Source organism: Pipistrellus kuhlii, unplaced genomic scaffold (genome assembly GCF_014108245.1).
Source record: "Pipistrellus kuhlii isolate mPipKuh1 unplaced genomic scaffold, mPipKuh1.p scaffold_m20_p_10, whole genome shotgun sequence".
NCBI classification, from domain to species: domain Eukaryota; kingdom Metazoa; phylum Chordata; class Mammalia; order Chiroptera; family Vespertilionidae; genus Pipistrellus; species Pipistrellus kuhlii.
In genome coordinates, this window is record NW_023425405.1 from 35,391,224 (window position 1) to 35,398,216 (window position 6,993).

A 6,993-nucleotide genomic window follows, 5' to 3' on the forward strand; every position below is an offset into this window, starting at 1 on the left:
GCCTCACCCAAGCACCCTAGTGGATGATGTGCCCCTTAAGAGGTGTTCCCCCCCCCCCCCCACTTTGCCTTAATACTGATTAAAAAGAGTACTTGATAGTTTTTGACAGAATGATATACTTCCAACAGTATGGAGATTCCTCAAAACATAAAAATAGAGCTGCCATATGATACAGCAATTCCACTTCTAGGTTATTTATAAGAAAAAAAAGAAAAGAAAAGAAAAAAAGAAAAACACACCACAAAAAACCCCCACTCATTTGAAGACATATGCATACTATGTTCATTACAGCATTACTAGTAATAGCTAAGATATGGAAGCAATGTATAAATAGATGGCAGTTCATAGAGGAATGGATTATATATATATATATATATATATATATATATATATATATATATATATATATAATTCAGCAATAAAAGAGAATGAAACCTTGCCATCTGACAACATGAATGGACATAGAGGGTATGTTAAATAAGTCAAGAGAAAGACTACCATGTGTTTTCACTGACATGTAAAATCTAAAAAACAAAAATAGGAGCAGACCCATAGATATAGAGAACAAGCTGATGGTTGCTAAAGAGGATGGGAATTTTAAAATACTCAGGAAGTTTGTTAAAAATATAAATAAATAATTAAATTTAAAAAGAAAAAACACAAAATACCTAAATCCTACCACTGCTTTAAACTATTAATGTTTTCTTGCAGATCCCTTACTGTCAAGGCACAATTGTACATATGTGAGCATATGATCTTGGTTAGATAAGTCCTCGAAGCTTCGGAAACTCTTCCTTGGGGAAGTATATGAAAGAACTAACCCCGGTCCTGCTGGAGTCAGACTTGTGTGAATACCTAAGGCTGAGGCTGCCCCTCATTCTGTCTCGGGGTTTCCTTAGTTTGGTCTGGAGCGTGAGGTAACAGATGCTTGGAGTGGGTGGGTCCTAGGGAGGCAGCTCCATGATTGCAAATCCATGCAGTGGACCAATCACACCCAGCATCTACCTACCAGCACTTTATATGCTTAGTCAGTGAGTTTACCCTCATTTGAGGAAGTGTGGCAGATTTTATTTTCTAAAAGTGGCTACAGCAATTCTTCTGGCTCCATAGACATACAGCCTTGCCACTCCTGAGGAGGCCATCTCTTCTGCCTTATCCTTGAGCCTGGGCAGAGCCCAGGAGAAGAACACCAACTTCCAAGGCTAGGCCACAGAAGGTGACCTGGCTTCTGCTTTCTCTCGGTGCATGTTGTCAGGGAAGCCTAGCCCACACGAAGAGGCCAGCATCAATTGTCAAGTGTACAGATGACTCTTGAACAATGCTAGGGTTGGAGTGTAAGTGAGGGCCCCAACCGAAGACTTGGCCAACAGCTATCAGCCACCAGGTATGTGAGTGAGTGACCCTCCAGGTTATTTGAGCTCCTTCTGAGTCTGAGTCTTCCAGCTCAGTCATAGGAAGGAGAGATAAGCCATCCCTACCCATATTCGTGACTCATAAATCCATGAACGTATCAAATGGTTGTTTGACACGATTATGATTGGGGGTCAAACTATAATAGTTACACAGATATAGTAACTGGAACAGGTAAGCACTATTACCCCTATGTTACACAAGTCACTTGGGCAAACCCAAGTCACTCAGTTAGTCAGAGAGATTGGCTTCAGAGCCTTACTGCTTTTTCCTGACCATCTTCCCATTGTCAGCATAACATTCCAGCCTGGGTCTATGCAGAGAGTTTGCAGACCAAGGAAAAGGGCCCTTGGGGTTGAGTTTGGGATAGGGACAGGGACAGTAGTTACCTCCCAGGGGATTCCAGTGACTGTGGTCATTTTCTATAATAAGGTAGGCTGGATGGTGAGGAGAAAACAATTTCAAATTTTCAGAAAATAACAACAACAAATGTGTTTTCTTGCTCAAACTGTAAGTCCATCTGGATCTCTAATGGGCTCTTCTCATTATTGAGCAGTTTATAATCACTTCAGGACAGGGTGAGGCACAATCTTGACACATACTTCCATGACCAGCAAGTTAGGGGACAGAGAAAATGAATCATGTACCGAAACTCAGAGCTTCCACACACAAGGTGACACATCACCTTTTCTCACTTTTTATGAGCTAAAGCTAGTCACATGATGACTCCTGATTTTGAGGGTGCCTGTGCCAGAAAGGAAAAGAAGATATTTGGAGAACTGTTCTAATAACTGCCCCAATCCACCCTTCACTCACCAACTAGTTCACTCTCCTACACACAACTATTCTCATCCCCTTTTCAAGAGTGCAACCTAATGATTCCATTGTGTCCTGGCCATGAGCCCCCAGATCAGTATTTCTAGAGTATTCCTCTTCCATTTGATGTGGAAGTCTGGTGGTGACACCTCTCCCTGAACTAAGAGGGGAAGTTCTTCCCACCTGTTCAATGTATATATTAGGGCAGAAATAGGATCATTACAACAACATCATATATGTACTTCTATTTGAAAAGGATAGAATGAGAGACATATAGCAAGCACTAGCTGGCAGCAATTCTGACACCTTGCTCACTAGTTATTTTGAGGGCTCTCACCTTGGTCTCCAGCAGAAAATTGTCTTTCTAAGTTCACAGACAAGACATCTGTATGTTGGCAGAAGTGAAAGACCTTTGGGAGACATCAGGAACACCTTGAATGGGGAAGTCTGATTTCTAACAATATAGCTGGTTGGACTTACGCCTTCACGATTTTGGTTACCCAGAATAAGAGCTATCATTCATTGATCACCTTTCCAAAGTACCAAAGACTATTCTGAAAACTATAATTGACTTTTATGAGGTCTGTACTATTGAGCTCATCCACATTTTATGAACGAGGAAAGTGGCACAATGGTATTATGTTGCATGCTCAAGTTCATATAGCTAGTAAGTAAGTGATCAGAGTAGAGTATCTGATCCCAGGTTACAGGCATTTAGAGACTTTGTACTTAATTCTTATCCTATTACCCTTAGGATTAGAGTATAGAATATAATTATGTACTTTAAAAAGAATTAAAATAATTTCTAATTCTGTGTTTTAATGGGAATATATGTTCCATTTTATAGGTAATTCATAAGCTGCTTAGAATGTTTAATTGAGTATGATAATTTTAAATTTTTAAATTTTGTAACGAACATATAAGTAAACATCACATGTATAATTTAGACTGATGTGACTTAGAATTTATCTTTTTTGAATTTTTACCATATTTTAGGCCATTGCTAGCCAGTAAGTGGATGAAAATAAATTAATTCATAGCTCTCTTTGAAACTTGGAGAATTTTTAACAATGCTAGGGGGGAAAGACATACACAAACTCTTCGTGTATGTAAGAACTTGGTTGTTGCAATGTAAAATATTTATTTGATGTCTGAGGGCTAATATACATAAAACCACAAGGTGGCAGTCATGACACATGATTTTTGTCTTCAGGCAATTTTATGCATTTTTCAAAATCATGGTGTGGACAAACTATTTTATGCCAAATTGGAGAAATGTTTTGTTCATTTCATAAAATAAATCTGAGCACAGAAGCTCTATGATTTGCTATAGGTAATTAGTAAGTACTTTTTACTTGCTAGCAACATATGGGTTGTATTTTTCCCCCTGAACCTTTTATCTCCCTCCTCATTTAAAAGAAAATTTATATTTGTATTGATTTCAGAGAGGAAGGGAGAGGGAGAAAGAGATAGAAATATCAATTATGAGAGATAATTATTGATTGACTGCCTCCTGCACACCCCATACTGGGGATCAATTCCACAATCCCAGCATGTGCCCTGACAGGGTATTGAACCATGACCTCCTGGTTCATAGGTCCATGCTCAACCACTGAGCCATGCTGGCTGGGCTATGTGCCTCCTCTTTGATCCACCCTTATAAATATACCTGTACAAAGTGTATCCTTAAAAGGTAAGATCTCTTATATTCTAAAAGGCAAGAAGGAATAGGCATACCCCCAAATCTGTTTTTATTTGCCTTCCAAATGAAAAAACATATATACATAAACTGTCATTTTTGTAATCACCCACTCTAGTTAGCCTGGACTCATTTCAACTTATTCTAACCCACCATCAAGATAGGATTGTGTACTGAGCACTCTGTTTACACATAAACCCGCTAACATGTGTTGTGACGACCCACTGATCCAAGACCATAGGTTGCTGTAACAATTCTGAAAGGTGCCCACTATTGCTGTCATCCCAATTTTATGGAAGGAATGAAATGTACAAGCAGCCTAGAAAGTAAAAGAGATGCTCAACTCTTGGCCATTGGAATTGTCTATTGATTATAATGGGTACCACAAAAAAGATTTCTATAATAGCAAGGTGATTTTTCTTTACAGATAAATAACCTATAGAAATTTGCTGAGCTCCAATGACAATGACCATTATCTCGTATAAGAAATGCCTTCTTTAGTTCTTACTAACAAAGTTGTAACCTATGTCCATTAAATGTATACTTTGTCAGGTTGAGCTCACCAGTGAAGGTTTTTGTGGCAATGCTAGAAGTTCTGGAGCAGGAAAGTGAAGGGGCAGGGAAGAACCCTGGATCTGTGGTTGTTCTGCTTCAGGAAATGAGAAGAAAACACAATGGAAAAGAAAATGGTTCATTATTGGGTAACGTGACAGGGTTTCTGGGGTTCTGCACATTTTTTAAATCCTATATTGTTTAAAGTATTACATATGTCTCCTTTATCCCCCATTTAACCTTTCCCTGGCCACTCCCATCCCTCAGCACATGCCCTCATCCCCCTACTAACTGTGTCCATTAATTATGCTTTGCATACAAGTCCTTTGGTTGATCTCTTTCCCCCACCCTCACACACCCTTTCCTGCCCTTCTCCAAGGTTTGATGGTCTGTTTGATGTTTCTATGTCTCTGTATATATTTTTGTTCATCAGTTTATGTTCATTACATTCCACAAATAAGTGAGATCATGGGATATTTAGCTTCCTCTGACTGGCTTATTTCACTAAGCAGAATGCTCTCCAGGTCCATCCATGCTGTTGCAAATGGTAAGTGTTCTTTCTTTTTTGTAGCAGTGTAGTATTTATAGTATTCCATTGTGTAGATGTACCACAGTTTTTTAATCCACTCATCTTCTGATGGGCACTTAAGCTGTTTCCAAATCTTAACTATTATAAATTGTGCTGCTATGAACATAAGGGTGCACATATCCTTTCTGATTGGTGTTTCTGATTTCTTGGGATATATTCCTAGAAGTGGCATTACTGGGTCAAATAGGAGTTTCATTTTAAATATTTTGAGGAAACTCCATACTGTTTTCCACAGAGGCTGCACCAGTCTGCATTCCCACCAGCAGTGCATGAGGGTTCCTTTTCCTCCACATCCGCACCAGCACTTATATTTGGTAGTATATAGTAGAGAGAAAAGCAATCCAGGAGGATATCTTTCCTGGGCTCACCTGCGCCCTCACATTTCAGAAATCTAAACTCCTAGGTAGGAAGGAGTGTTTGCAATTCCGTGCCCTGAAGCTGTTAAGGTATGTTGGGCCAGAGGAAATAATACTTCTTGAATAAAGTTCCTTCCAGTACCCTAGATAGAACCATGTGCGTGGTAAGTCAGCTGCCACAAGGTGGCGCTCTGGCTTGTTTGCCGTACTAGGTCAATCTAAGGAAATAAGTGTAAATGGAGTTGGAAATGTCACAACTTTTTAAAAGCAGCTAAACTGTTCCTCAAATTATAGTTATAAAATTAACCTTCAAATCTGAACCAAAGCAAACATAAAAATCAAAGAACCTAACAACTGGTCTACTTTGCTTGCGCCATTTCAGTTAGAATACTAGAACTTTGTCCTCATTCTCCCAGGTTCTTCAGCCCAGTTATCTGTCCCTGTTTCCCATGTAATGTGTGTGATTCAGAAGCTACTGCCTTACTTCTGAAATATGGGGGGTTGGGGAAAGGGAGACAACCTCCCCTCCCTCCCCCAAGCAGGTGAGTAGGCACTTACATTAGTTCAAATTATAGCTAAGAGACAGCTTTCTCTATGATTTTCACTTTTTTTTAAATACAAAAGTAACACACATTCATTGAATAAAACCCAGAAAAAAAAGCCAAAGAGAAAAACAACAATAAACATTAATCTTAGTCCCAATAAGCAATATGAATCTTTCATTTTTATATGTGATTGACTTGGCACACTCATGAAACACACTCTGTGTTCTAGGCACCATGCTAGTTTTGAGTTTGCAAAGAAAAACAAGATAGTCTCTCTCAGCAAGAGATAATCAGTCTCTTTCTCTCTCTCTGCATCTCTCTCTCTCTCTCAAACTCATACACACACTTATATGTTTTTACAAAAAGGGTATTAGGCATATGCATCCTCCTTTGTTCCCTTAATGATAGTCTATTTTACAAAGACATTATTTTTAATTCATAATCATTTATTTTCTACATATTAATCTAACTTTCATACTCTTGAAAAATGTAAATTGTATCTACTTTGTGACTATAAAAATGATGATTTAAAGATTATTTTTATGCGATTTTTTTTTGTTTTGTTTTGCTAATCCTCTCCCAAGGATATTTTTTTCTATTGATTTTTAGAGAGAATTGAAAGAAGAAAAGGAGAGAAAGAGAGACAGAGAGAAACATTAAAATGAAAGAGATACATCAATTTGTTGCCTCCTGCATGCAATGTGATTGGACCTGCAAACAAGGTACATGCCCTTGACTGGGGAACTGGAGACCCTTCAGTGGGCAGGTTGACACTCTTAACCACTGAGGCATACTGGCCAGGGCTAAATTTGTGCACTGGTAGGGTCCTTAATGGCTGTCAGCTGCAGGGTACTCCCTCCCTTTCCCTGGCTGGCCCTGCCCCCTGGTCAAACTCCTGGAGGAACTCCCTGTGAGGGGACAATTTGCATACTATGCTTTTATTATATAGGATTCTCCAATAGAGTTTGTAACCTCAGTGTTGCCAACACAACTGCTTTAGCTCAATATTATTCTTCTGTTTGCTCT